Source organism: Sus scrofa, chromosome 13, assembly GCF_054392235.1.
Source record: "Sus scrofa isolate SSC_HxYL_T2T_F1_AM1 chromosome 13, Sscrofa_HxYL_maternal_Yorkshire_Landrace_v2.0, whole genome shotgun sequence".
NCBI classification, from domain to species: domain Eukaryota; kingdom Metazoa; phylum Chordata; class Mammalia; order Artiodactyla; family Suidae; genus Sus; species Sus scrofa.
Window position 1 is genome coordinate 109,250,560 of NC_139395.1, and position 14,571 is coordinate 109,265,130.

At 35.8% G+C, this 14,571-nt stretch overlaps 1 long non-coding RNA gene across 1 annotated transcript in view; it reads left to right on the forward strand.

The window, feature by feature from the left end:
* Positions 1 to 306: 306 nt before the first annotated feature.
* The window catches only part of LOC146397549 (uncharacterized), a 324,632-nt gene continuing 310,367 nt past the window's right edge, over positions 307 to 14,571 (forward strand). Inside the window, exons 1-3 of the long non-coding RNA XR_014824221.1 lie at positions 307 to 485; positions 894 to 1,034; positions 1,289 to 1,378. This is a non-coding gene — a long non-coding RNA (uncharacterized LOC146397549). The remainder of the gene's footprint in view (positions 486 to 893; positions 1,035 to 1,288; positions 1,379 to 14,571) is intronic.

Consider the following 14,571-nt stretch of genomic DNA (forward strand, 5'->3'; position numbering starts at 1 on the left):
ATAGGAAACCACTTGCTGCCTTACCTGTGAGTTGTCCTTAAATCAATGACTATTAACCTGGAATTGTTACCAATGCTTTCAAGTCTTTCTGCCCAGTGTCACTGGAGCCAAGAGAACAAGACTGAATTCCATTTAGAGGAAGCAAAAGAAAGCCTTCTTTGATCAAACAATGGAAAATTGGAAGGTAGGGCTCTGGAGCACACACCCTTCCCCACAGGCCGTGGGTAGGGCTGCTTTATTGGGATCAACAGGGGAAGGGGCGGAGTTCTCCCATCAGGCACAGCTGTGCTGCTCCCAGGTAAGAGCGGAGCTGGCACAGCGTCTAGAAAAGTGGCGGGAGCCCTCCTCTGCCATCTTGAATCGAGATGCCAGCGCAGTTACTGCCCAGGACTTGGCGCTGAGGTGTGGAGGGCAGTGGTTCTGTCCTGGGAACTCCTCTAATCCGAGGTGTTAGGTGCAAGGCCTCTGCGCACTACTTCCTACAGGTGAAACTAGAAACTAGATAAGGCTCAAAAGAGGAGGTTAGACCTTATCACCTAGATTCCATCTTATTTTTCTCTGAGAGGTCCCAACAAGCTTTGCCGGTGACAGAATCTCCTGAAAGGAGTTCTACATTTTGTATATGGACATTTGGCAGACACCACTGGATTTTGTTTGAGGGCAGCAACATGCCCGGCTGAAAATATGCATTTCTCAGCCTTTCCTGCAGCCAGTAGTGCCCGTGAGACCCAATTCTGACGAGTAGGATGTAAGCAGAAGTTATGGTTGAAGCAACTGAAAAAAATGCTGTAAGACTCAACTACACTCAGTCACTCAGAGTGACTCAACTGGTAGAAGTTTTTTGCCCTTTATCCTTCCCTCTTTCCTTGCCTGAAGCTCAGATTCCATTTTAGAGGCGAGCATGGGCAGCCACCTTGCTGAAAACAGCTGCACAGAAAAGGGGAAGGACCTCAAGTCTGCTGCTGTTGCTGTAACTGCCATCCCAGGCCTGGATGGCTAAACTCTGGAGAGAAAACCCACCTGCTTGGCTCAAGGTACCAATCTGGTTTTCTTTCTTTCTTTTTTTTTTTTTTTTTTTTATTTTTTTTATAGCAATTCTAGCTTAACCGATAAGGGGCATAAAACCATTTTCCCTTTGTCCTCTTTTATCCTATTTTCAAAAGGATCCATGATCCTCACAATAAAGAGGGGCTCATTTTCTAGCCTGTATTAATTAGGACAGCAAATTGGAATTCACAAAACAGATTAATCATTGAACTGTGGCTGTTACTATTTTTTTTTTTAACAGTTCATTTATTTGAGAAGAGAAGGAATGAGACTTCAACATACATTTATTCTGGTGTCTGAAGTACCAAAACTGCAGGAATACTTCCTCACAGTAAGTGACAAGAAATATTAATGATTTACTGTATTTATATCACACTTTGTGGTTTTCAAGACAATTTTAGACTGATAAAAATGTGAGCCCGTGCCTTGGTGACAATATTCAAGTGAATTTTGCTACCCAACAGGGTTTCTTATTATATATATATATATATATATATATTTTATTTTTAAAATTGTTCAATATGTTCAATATGTTCTTTTTGAGCAAAAGTCAAACTATTTCATAGTGTCAAGGTTCAAAGGGGCAGTAAAAGTCATGTACTGTCTAGACTGTTGACTTGCTGTAAAATTTGGTTAAAACTAAGTGTACTTTTGACCAAAGGATCAAGAGTCAAGACCAGGATTAATGAAAGGTAAAATATCGTGGGGATTGTGGAGGTGTGCAGGGAGCCAAAGCAATTTATCTTAGGAGAACATAGAAATCTCACAGTGGATGAAACCGAAGAGGAAAAAAAGAGGGAATATATTTGTCAGGCAGACAGCCAAATCCCTGCCTCAGGAGACTTGAAGTTGAAAATGGAAAAACAAGGCTCTTTCAGCACCAGCTGGGAAATTTGCCTTTTCTTTTCCCTATTCATTTCTGCTTAGTGTCTGAGAGGCTCTGCCTGACTTTGGAATAACCAGATGGCTCAAAATAACCTCTGGATGGAGAGGGCTCTTACAGGAACAGAGTGCATGGCAACTCCCATTGTAGCCATGTTGTTGATCTGACTCTTATAATTGGTTCCTTGTTGGTCCCATAGGCACTTGGAAATTGCAGTGCTTCAGGACCTTCTACATTTTGTACATTGACAGGCATTTTGTGAAGAAAAGGTTATAGGATCAAGTATGTTCATTGTTATCATAGCTAGACAAGTTGCTTAGTACAGGACTTCTCAAAGCTTTCGATATGTCTAATATTAAATTTAAATTTAATATGTAAATTTCCAAGAGGAGAAATATAATATTCAGGAATTTTCAAAATTTCTTGATCATGGATCTCACTTATTATTGCTATTTGTCTAGAAATTATTTCATAGAACTGGTATACTGTAGAACACATCTTGGGAAGACTGATCTGGTAGAACTCAATATACTCTGTAGTCAATATCAAGTCATTCTGACTTTGTATGAAATACATGAAAATTTTAGCTTTAACCATCAACACATGGATTTCTCTTAGAACACATAGATTCTTTGAGGATGGAAAGTAAGACCCCCAAGAACACTAGTGTTGGCAGGAACTTAAACAACTAAATACAAATGGTTAAGTTGTTCTGCACAACAAAACAAGGGGGATCTGTTGATGTGAGAAGGAAACAGGATGAGGTGAAGGGCCCCCAACATTTCCCAGAAGTGTGTACTAAAGGACAGGAAGCTGCCTCATAGGTACTTTGAAATTATTTATGCTGCTCCAATTTAAACCTCCTCTGTTATTCTCATTTCTTCAGGCATGTCATCTATACCCACAAGTGTGTAAAGGAACATTTTTGGTGGAAATCAATGAAAGATCTAGATTTCACAAATGATTCAAAGCAGTGAGGAATGGCAAAGATGTACGAAATAAAAAATTAAGCATTTATAGGACTATGAGAGTATAGGAACTCTGGAAATTTGCAGATCTCTCTAAGACATGAAATCAAGGGTTTGGGTAAATCTTATCTGGAACTCAGTGGGCAGAGGAATCTTAGCTGCACATACATTATACATATGCACACACATTACCATCACCCAGGCCAGGGGTAATGGTGACCATGGGTAGGATACATTGCATCCAGGAATAATGAGACAAGAAATTAAGAGAAATCATCTATATTAGAAATAGACTAGCTGGTCACCAGTACCACTTCCTCTATGTCTAGCACACCAACTCAACTACATTTTCCAGCCTGTCTTACAGTTAGGTATGACCTAATTGAGACTACATGACTGAGTTCTTGTCAAAGGAATATAAGCTGAAATGTACATGCTGTGTCTAGACCTTGCCCTTAGAAAACTTTCTCGTGAAATTCTCCAAGATCTTTCCCATCTAACTAATTTAATATAACCAAGTGTTGTGTTGTTTAACACTGCATATAAAAGATAGAAAAATCACAGAGAAGAAAAAGCCAGGGCCTCCAAATCACCATTTATAGTAAAACTGCCTGCAAATCAGGCCAGCCATGTGAACTTGACCTGAACAAACGTAGTGGTTATTGATTGAGTGCCTCTCACCTCCAAATTCATGTTTTTGTGTTACTCTGAGAAAATGGACTTGGGTTTCTTATGTGTTTTTCTACTGCCCCAACTATTGAGGCTTTGCAAGTAGATGATGGAGAGACACTGAAGGAGGAAAGGACCATGCTTTCTGGTTCCAGTGTGTGGTCACTTAGCAGACTTCTGTGGTATATGCAGTTTCTCCATCATGGCCCTACTGATGCTTGTGGTCAGCAGCACCTGGCTGCCAGCAGCTTCCTGTGGTGGTTTTGTAGAAGAATGCCTCTGGGGAGACATCTCCCCCTGAATAGCTTTTTCTGGGACCCTAGTTGGCAGATTTCTGCAAAGTTCTGCTGAGACAGTACCATAGAGACTTCTCTGTCAATCAGTGAGACATGACCACGCCATCTCCAGCAAGGTCAAGGTCTCAGTCCTAGGAAAAGGAGCCTCTTTGAGTGTCCTCTCGGTCCTAAAATTAGTGGCTGATCCTTATATCTCCCTTTCCTGTGTTCTTTTGTGTTCTTTTTACTTCTTATAGACAATCTCTTGTTACTACAATCCTCTGTTATAGTTAATAATTCTTTACATTTAACTTTTCATGTTTAAATCACTGTGTGAGTTTTATTTCCTGATTAGATCTATACTGCTATAATAAGAAACAGACTTAGATTTGTCATTAAACATTTTGGGGGAGTTCCCATTGTGGCACAGCGGAAATGAATCTAACTAGTATCCATGAGGATATGGGTTTGATCCCTGGCTTTGCTCAGTGGGTCAGGGATCTGGTGTTGCTGGGCCATGTTGTGGCTGGGATTGTGCATTGCTGTGGCCATGTTGTACACTGGCAGCTATAGCTCCAGTTTAACCCCTAGCCTGGGAACTTCCATATGTTATGGGTGTGGCCCTAAAAAAAAAAAAATTGAGGGTTTAGTTGTCATGGTATCCAATGTAGCCTTAACTAATACATAAACCATTTAACAAAAATGATCTTACGAGTCCCCATTGTGTCGCAGTGGGTTGAAGATCCAGTGTTATCTCTGTAGCAGTGTGGGTTTGATCCCCAGCCTGGTGCAGTGGGTTAAAGATATAGTGCTGGGGAAGCTGTGGCATAGGTCACAACTGTGGCTAGTATTTGATCCCTGGCCTGGGAACTTCCATATGCTGTGGATATAGCCACAAAAGGAAAAAAAAATCTTTAAAAGCATGTATTCCAAAGCATTTTTGAACTATGTTTAAAAAATCTTTTCAGGAACAAGGCAAATTTTAGCATGTCTGAATCTTGATGTTATATTGTGCTTTTAAAAAATTCCATTTTTTTCCTTTTTAATTTTTTTTGAGGGAAAAAGGATTGTTAACATACTTATTCAGAGCCAAAATGCCCATTATCATTATCACTCCTTTTAGCAGTCACTCATCTTTTTGAATAACTGCAGAAATACCTTTTCTTAATACCTTCAAAGTATTAAACTAAATAGGAAGGAGTTATATTTGGGGGGGGGGTACATTTGATGCTGAGATCAATTTATTTTGGTAAGTATTCCATTTTAGATTTATCCCTAAAGAGTTTGAAAATTCTTCGGACAAATATGGAGAAATAAATTTTTGCATTATTTTGCCTCATTTTTATGGAAATGCGATTGTGTATTCAATGAATTATAGTAACTGATTATTGTAATAAATATAGCTACTTGACTTTTCTCAATATAATGCTAATGACTAATAAAATTTCTCTTTATTGCAATAGTTTTCACAGAGCTATTAAGTGTTCTGTACTGACAGATTTAGATTTATTGATACTAAACCAAAAATATAAGATATTTTGGAAATTTAAGCCTATATGAATATACTTCCAAATCAAAAGTCATATAAATTAACACAAATCAAATGGCTTTGAGTATACAATATAGTTATATTCCTAAGCTACATAAGTAATTTTTCTACTATGAAGCATGGATATTGATATTTGGGAATCAATAATGTATGGGCATATTATATATTTAAATGCACTTTTACCAAAAACAATGGTTTAAATTTAGGAAGATTATTGTATAACTTGCATTTATATTCTTTTTTTTTTTTTTTTTTGTCTTTTTGTCTTTTTCTAGGGCTGCATCCGCAGCATATGGAGATTCCCAGGCTAAGAGTCTAATTGGAACTGTAGATGCCAGCCTACGCCAGAGCCACAGCAATGTGGCATCCGAGTCTCGTCTGCAACCTACACCACAGCTCATGGCAATGCTGGACCCTTAACCCACTGAGCAAGGCCAGGGAACCTCATGGTTCCTAGTTGGACTCGTTAACCACTGAGCCATGACGGGAACTCCCTGCATTTATATTCTTATGTCATAACTATGGTTCCAACATTTTCTTGAATCATTTATCTAACTTCATAATAGAAACTAAAGTTTCTAATTTTTATAAAAAAATTTCAGTTTATAAATAAGTACAATGGATCAATTAAGAAATTAATAAAACTATAGTCAATCAGGCTTTTATTTAATGTTCTAAATAGTGTACTAACCAATGATAAATGTGTACTGCCCATTCAACCCTCCCCATCTCAGCCCCTGACAAGACAAGGATTTTTAAAGATATCAAAATTGTTAACTACAAAAGATAGACATGTTTAACAAGACTAAGCATAAGAGTATTTATCAAAAGATAGGGTAGAAACAAAGAAAGTGAAAAGATCTTAGATTGGATCATGGCCTGGGGTGGGGGCCATAATTGCTCTAAAAGACATTAGAACAACTGACGAAATTTCAATGTGGACTGTACATTAGACATTAGTATTATATCAATGCTAAACTATCAACATTAACAAAATTTTTCTGTGAAAACATAAGAGAATATCTTTGTTTTCTGAGATGCATGCTGCAACTTACTCTTAAAGGGTTCAACAAAAATAATATATATATATATATTGTCTTTTGTACACACAGACACAGAAAACTGAATTTATGTGAAGGGTGTAGAGGAGTTCACTGTATTAGTCCTTCTCATTTTTATGTAAGTTTGATTTTTTTTCAAAATAGTCAGAAATTGTAAAAGTATTTGAAAATGCATGCTATACACAGATAGAAAATATTTGCAACATGTATATTTGATAGAAGACTGGTATCCACGGTATGTATTTTTTAAATGGTCTAAGCAGTACTGTTAATAGTGTTTGAGACTGGCATAATTCTGACTCAATTAAATATTTTTGTATTTTTTTTTTTACTTCGCATGTTATTGATGACATCATAACTCATGCTGGAAATGGGAAGTGTCAACTCTGCCATTTTCTTGTTTTTATCCTGTGCTTTCAGTGTTAGTATCATCTTCAATCTGCAGTTTCTTTTTATGCCACTTATTCATGTTGTGAGAGTAGTTCAGTATAATCCAGGCATCTGGGTACTTATTTGGGTGCATATAAATTGGTATTAAGTTGCATCCATGTGAAGGAGTGCAGTAGGTGCTGTCGTTCCTGGGTGATGTGGAATTCTCCTCCAGGGTATGTAGCATACTGAACTGACACAACAACCTGCATACTAGCCGAGTGAGGACCTTTCCTCTCTCATTCCCCTCCTCCCCTCGTTTCTCCTCCTTTTTTCCCAATCCTTTTCTTTTAGGTGCCTTTTAAGTGCACTTTTCTTTAACAGTTACTTTTAAAGAGTTTAATTTTATTGGAATTTGGAATAGGTGGCATTAAAATAGCATATTTTTTACATTAAAAATTAAATTTTGGTAAAATACACATAACATAAAATTTACCATCCTAAACATTTTTAGTGTATGTTTTAGTGACATTGAGTGCATTCGTATTGTGTGTCACCATCATTACCATCCATCTCCAGAACTTTTTTCATCTTGCAAGAGTATAAATATTAACCAATAATTGTCTTTTCCTACTACCCTCAGCCCCTGACCACCACCATTCTACTTTGTTGTATCTGTGAATTTGATTACTGTAGATAACTTACATAAATGAAATCATACAGTATTTGTATCTTCCTGTTTTATTTCACTTAGCATAATGTCCTCAAGGTTTATCCATGTTGTAGAACGTGTCAGAATTTTCTTCCTTTTAAAGGCTGAATAATATTCTGTTGCATGGATATATCACATTTTGTTTATTATCCATCAGTGGACACTTGGGTTGCTTCTACCTTTTGGCTATTGTGAGTAATATTGCTATGAAAATGCTTATATAAATATTTCCTTGAGTCTGTTTTTAGTTCATTTGTTTATAAACCCAGAATTGGAATTGCTGGATGATATGGTATTTCTATTTTTAACTTTTTGATGAATTAAAAACAGCACATTTCAATTCAGCTAGTTGAAAGTTTTGAAGTAAACAGCTATTTAATTGTGAAACTTATAGGTGAAAGATAATTTTCTGTACCCTCTCCAGAATAGGATATTAATTTCTCATTCTAACATTGCTTTTCCCAGAAGGACTCTTCACATTGCACTACGGTTTTAATTCATTAAGGTATAAACATATGAATAGAATTGAAGTTTCCTGCTTCTTTGTCAACACCACCTTGTCAACTCACTGTTTAACTGCGAAATCCAAGACATTTAAATTTTGTCCATTCATCTTGAGACTCATTCCCACCAAAGACCATGGAACCAGTGCTATTACTAGTTAGATGTACATCAAATGACACCTGCTTAGCAGTTGGCTCAAGTATCAAGTCATCGACTTTATGCATGGTCATATTATTCATATTAAATGTCTACAGACATTAAATCCACCAGAGTGGATTTCAGTTTTAGCTTATTCAAACTTATAAAACAGAACAGGCTTTTTCAGCACAAAGCTTATTAATTTTAACAAAGTATAGATTATAGGGAAGACAGAATCAAGCATAAAATAGCATCATGGAGGCTGCGGACACCCAGTTGCTAGCCTCACTGTCCCAGTTACCACATGGGATGTGTTTAAATCATGAGGGATGACAACTGGCATGCGTTTGAGTTGCATCAACACAGGACAGTTTCAAGATCTTGGATCTTTTCAACATAAATATTTCATCAGTTCTCTAGCACTTTAGCTTTCATTTGTTAGTTTAACTGTAATTCATAATTTACTAGGCTATACAATAAAACAATCTTGAAAACCAGGTTCAGTATGCTTAGGGACATCTGTTACCAATGGATACATGGCTTCAGTTGGTATTGAAATTCATCCAGGTTGGTGGTTACTAGAGGGAGGGGGGTTGAGGGTGGGAGAGAAGGGAGAAGGAAGTCAAAAGCTAAAAAAAAAAAAAAAAAAAAAAAAAAGACCTAGCCTTATTTAAACAGAGTTATTTTCTCTTTTCTGAGAGAATCGTTAGTTTAGTAAATAATATTTGGATTACTCTTACGACTTATTTTGTCAAAGGCTGTGTTTCTCTCGATTCTTCCTCCAAGTCTCATCTTCCCTAACCAAATGGTCCCAGGGTTAGGGAGGAAAAATATTAACATTTGTATGCCAGATATTTTCTAATTTTTAAATGTAATTATATAAGTACAAAAAGTTATGTAAATATTATCCACCTGTCTTATAACCTCGGAACTTGATTTACCAAGCACAAATATTTTTAAAATATTATTTTCACTTTTATAGTTATAAATTACTTCAAATTTTGATTTTATATTAAAATTTATTATACTTAGAAAAGAACTGTCAAGTTTACTAATATCCTATGACATTTGTTAGGATTTTACAACCAAGGTTATGCTTTAAATTTCTTTTTATAATTCTTTTCTATAAACACTTGCAAAAATTTAATTTTAGTATAAATATCTATTTTTGTACCTTACTGGTTAAAGAATATATAGATTGCATTTTTAAAATAAACATAATAAATTCAAACTATAATATCTTTAATATTCTATTAACTTAAAATATTTTCCCTAACATTGAATTTTTTTTTTTTTTTGCTTTTTAGGGCCACACCTGCAGCATATGGAGATTCCCAGGCTAGGGGTCTAAATCAAAGCTACAACTGTCAGCCTATACCACAGCCACAGCAACGCCAGATCTGAGTCTCATCTGCAACCTATGCCACAGCTCATGGCAACGCCAGATCCTTAACCCACTGAGCAAGACCAGGGATTGAACCTGCAACCTCACGTTTCCTAGTCAGATTGGTTTCTGCTGTACCACAGTGCCGCAAATGGGAACTCCTGAATTTATTTTTTAAATTGACTTTTTCCATACAGCTTTGGGAATGCTAAGAGATTAGCCTTACGTTTGAGTGGATTTCCTTACGTTTTAAGAATGGCAATGAATATTCTGTTAAACTGCATATCATCAAGTTGAAGTTTATTTGTTTTGTGTTTTTTTTTTAATAGACATATTGGCAGTAGGAGGACTCACTAAGCAATTTTCAAAAGAAATTACTTTCTGAGAGAGTTCCAGTGAATTGGCCGTTTGAGAAACTGCTTGCTATGTTACAAAAGAATCTTGAATTATTTTAAAATAAACTGAGGTGAAAGTATAAATTCAGTGCAAATAGGGAAGTTATTGGCTTTCTCTTACAGCCAGTGGCAGACTCTCTGCATGTGCACAGCCAAAGAGTTATATCCTGTTCTGCATCTTGTACATTTTAGGAAGATAACCCCCTTGTCACTCTGAAAGAGAAGCACCAAGTGCCTAATTCTAAACAGAACCATCCCTCTACCTGTATTTCTCTAACCATATATCCTTCCATAAACCACTGTCTTTGTAAGTAGAACTGAGATTTGTCATGTTTTGTCATTCTATTCCAGGGAACTGAGGCATGTTTTCATGCAATTATATGCAGTCCTGTGAATACTAGAATCTCTCTATGCAAGTCTCTTTCATTAATCTAATAATAAAACAACACTCAAGTTAATTGCTTTATATTGAGCTGGCCTTGAATTACACACAAGCATGTAATAGGTTGCCTGGCAGATGTGATTTCACGAGCCTGGGGAAAACCACTTTCCCAGAAAAACAGCACTACACTTACAAAGATGCAACCACCTGTTTTCTGATATTTGTAATATTTGAAAATTACATATGTATTCAACAATTGGATAATTTGATATCTCTGAGACTAATGAACTGCTTTAATTCACACGAAATACCAATGACAGATATTAGATTGTTTTCGGAGAGTTTCCATGGGGAAGGAGCTAGCACTGGGCACCTCTCAGGAAAGCAAGACCATATAAGAGGAAAGGGATGCAGAAAAGGGTTTTTGGAAGTCAATGTAATTTTAAAATTTTGACTAAGGATCAGATAAAATTTTGCATGTTATGCTGTGTATTCATTCTTGTGACTTACTTATTATATAGCTAGAGATTTGTACCCTTTTATCTCCTAAAATTATTTCACCCACCCATGCGACCCTTCTGGCAACAACCCATTTGCTCTTTGTATCTATGGGTCTGATTTTGTTTTGCTTTTTAGATTCCACATATAAATGAGATCATGCAGTGTTTACGTCTCTGTCTCACTTACTTCACATAGCATAATATTCTGTAGATCCACCCATGTTATCCCAATGGCAAGATTTCATTTTAATGGCTGAGCATTACAACATTTTTTTTTTTTTGTGAGTACATACGCACATATATATCCCACATCTTTATCCAGATGTCTATTGGTAGATAACTTAGGTTGTTTTCATATCTTGGCTGTTGTAAATAATGCAGTAATGAACACTGGAATGCATATATCTTTTCAAATTATTGTTTTTGTTTTGGTAAATACTCAGAAGTGAAATAGCTGATTCATTTGGCAGTTTTATTTTTAAGTTTTTGAGGATCCTCCATATTGTTTTCCATAGTGGCTGGACAAATTGGCAATACTACCAGAAGTACAAGAGGGTCCCTTTTTCTCCACATCCTTGCCAACACTTGTCTTTTTTTTTTTTTTTTTTTGCTTTTTAGGGCTGCACTCGCGGCATATGTAGGTTCCCAGGCCAGGGGTCTAATCAGAGCTGTAGTTGCCAGCCTGTGCCACAGCAATGCAGGATCTAAGCTGTGTCTGTGACCTACACCACAGCTTATGGCAACACTAGATCCTCAACCCACTGAGTGAGGCCAGGGATCAGACCCGCAACCTCATGGATACTAGTTGGATTAGTTTCCGCTGCAACACAATGGGACCTCCCAACACTTGTGTTTTTGATAATAGCTATTTGAACAGGTATGAGGTGGTATCTTATTGTTTTAATTGACATTTTCCTGATGATTAGTGATGTTAAGCATTTTTAATGTGTTGGTTGGTATCTGTATATCTTCCTTGGAAAAATGTCTATTCATGTTTTCAGCCCGTTTTTTTAATCAGATTGATTTTTGATATTGATTTATGTGTGCTTTTTATATTTTTTGGATATAAAAAATGACCAAAACGTATCTTTTGCAAATATCTTCTCCCATTCATTAGGTTGCATTTTTGTTTTGTTTATGGTTTCCTTCACTGTGCAAATGTGTTTGGGTTTGATTAGGTCCCATTTGTTTATTTTTGCTTTTGTTTTCCATGCCTGAAGACATAGATCCGAAGAAATGCTGCCTATTTTTTTTTTTTTTATCTAGGAGTTTTATGGTTTCAGGTCCTACATTTAAGTCATTAATTCATTTGAGTTTCTTTTATATATGGTATGAGAATGTCATCCAGTTTGAGTTGTCTACATATTGCTATCCAGTTTTCCAAACATCATTTATTGAAGAAGCTGTATTTTCCCTGTTATATTCTTGCCTCCTTTGTTGTAGATTAATTGACCATGTAAGTGTAGGTTCATTTTTGGACTTTCTGTTTTATTCCATTGATCAATGTGTCTATTTTTGTGCCAGTATCATACTGTTTTTATTAATGTAGCTTTGTAGTATAGTTTGAATCAGGATGCATGATAATTTGCAGCTTTGTTCTTTCTCAAGATTGTTTTGGGTATTTTAGGTCTTTTGTGTATCCATACAAGTTTTAGAATTATTTGTTCTAGGTTCTGTGAAAAATTATATTGCTGCTTTGATAGCAGTTTCATTGAGGATATAGATTGCCTTGGTAATATAATCATATTTACAATATTAATATTCCTGTTCATGAGCATGGTGTATTTTTTCATTTGTTTATGTCATCTGTAATTCCTTTCATCAATGTCTTATGGTTTTCTGAGTTGAAGTTTTTGTTTTTTTTACTCTCTTGGTTAGATTTATTTGCAGGTATTTTATCTTTTTTTGAGGCAACTGTAAATAGGATTATTTTCTTATTTCTCTTTCTGAGAGTTCATTGTTAGTGTACAGAAATGCAATAGATTTTTGTGTAAAATTTTTTTATCATACAACTTTGTTGAATTCATTGATGAGTACTAGTAGTTATTTTGTTGTTATTAGCATCTTTAGGATTTTCTATGTATAGTATCATACCATCTGCAGTGACAGTTTTACCTCTTCCCTTCCAATTTGGATACCTTTTATTTCTTTATTTGTCTGATTGCTGTGGCTAGGACTTCCAATACTATGTTGAATAAATGTGACAAGAGTAGACATCCTTGTCTTGTTCCTGTTCTTTGAGGAAATGCTTTCAATTATTCACCATTGAGAATAATGTTAACTGTGGGCTTATATAAGGCTTTATGTTGAAGTATGTTCCTTATACACCTACTTTGCTGAGAGTTTTTTAAATTAAAAATGAATTTTATCAAGTTTTTTTGCATCTGTTGAGATGATCCTGTGATTTTTATTCTTTAACTTGTAAATATGATATATCACATTGATTAATTTGTGGGTATTGATTCATCTTTGCATCCCAAGGATAAATCCCTCTTGATAATATTTTATGATCGTTTTAAGATGTTGTTGAATTCAGGTTGTTAATATTTTGTTGAGGGCTTTTTTGTTCGTGTTCATCAGCAATATTGGCTTATAATTTTTTGTGTGATATCTTCCTTTGGTTTTGGGGTCAGCGTCATTGATACCGGCCTTGTAGAATGAGTTTGGATGTGTTCCTTGCTCTTCAATTTTTTGGAATAGTTTAAGGATAGGTGTTAACTCTTCTATAAATGTGTGGTGGAATTCACTTGTGAAACTCTCTGTTCCTGGACGTTTGTTTGTTGGTAATTTTCTGATTACTGATTCAATTTCATCATTGGTGATTAGTTTGTTCATATTTTCTGTTTCTTCCTGATTCAGTCTTGGGAGATTGTACATTTCTAGGATTTTTATTAACTTCTAGGTTGTCCATTATAGTGGCTTATAGTCATTTAAAATAATCTCTTATCCTTTTTATTTCTGTAGTGTCAGTTATAACTTTTTTTTTTTTTTTTTTGGCTTTTTGCCATTTCTTGGGCTGCTCCGGCGGCATATGGAGGTTCCCAGGCTAGGGGTCGAATCGGAGCTATAGCCGCCAGCCTACGCCAGAGCCACAGCAACACAGGATCCGAGCCGCATCTGCGACCTACACCACAGCTCATGGCAAAGCCGGATCGTTAACCTACTGAGCAAGGGCAGGGATCAAACCCGCAACCTCATGGTTCCTAATCGGATTGATTAGTTAGCCACTGTGCCACAATGGGAACTCCAGCTTTTTTTATTATTTATTATTTTATTGATCTAGGCTCCCTCTCTTCTTGATGAGTTTGACTACAGGTTTATCAAATGTTTATCTTTTCAAAGAAACAACTCAATTTCATTGATCTTTTCTATTCTCAGTCTATTTTATTTTTTTCTTATCTGATCTTTATGATTTCTTTCCTTCTACTAACTTTGAGTTTTGTTTGTTTGTTCCTTTAGGTGTAAGGTTAAATTGTTTATTTGATATTTTTCTTATTTTCTGAGATAAACTTATATTTTTCTGCAAACTTCTCCCTTAGAACTATTTTGCTGCATGTGAACTACTTTTCTTCGGTGAGCCAATAGTTGTTTAATAGAATATTTTTTCATCTCCATGTGTTTTTGTGTCTTGCAATTGTTTTTCTTGTAGTCAATTTGTAGTCTCATAGCATTGTGGTCAGAAAAGATTGCTTGATATGATTTCAACTTTCTTAAATTAATTTCTATTTATTTTGT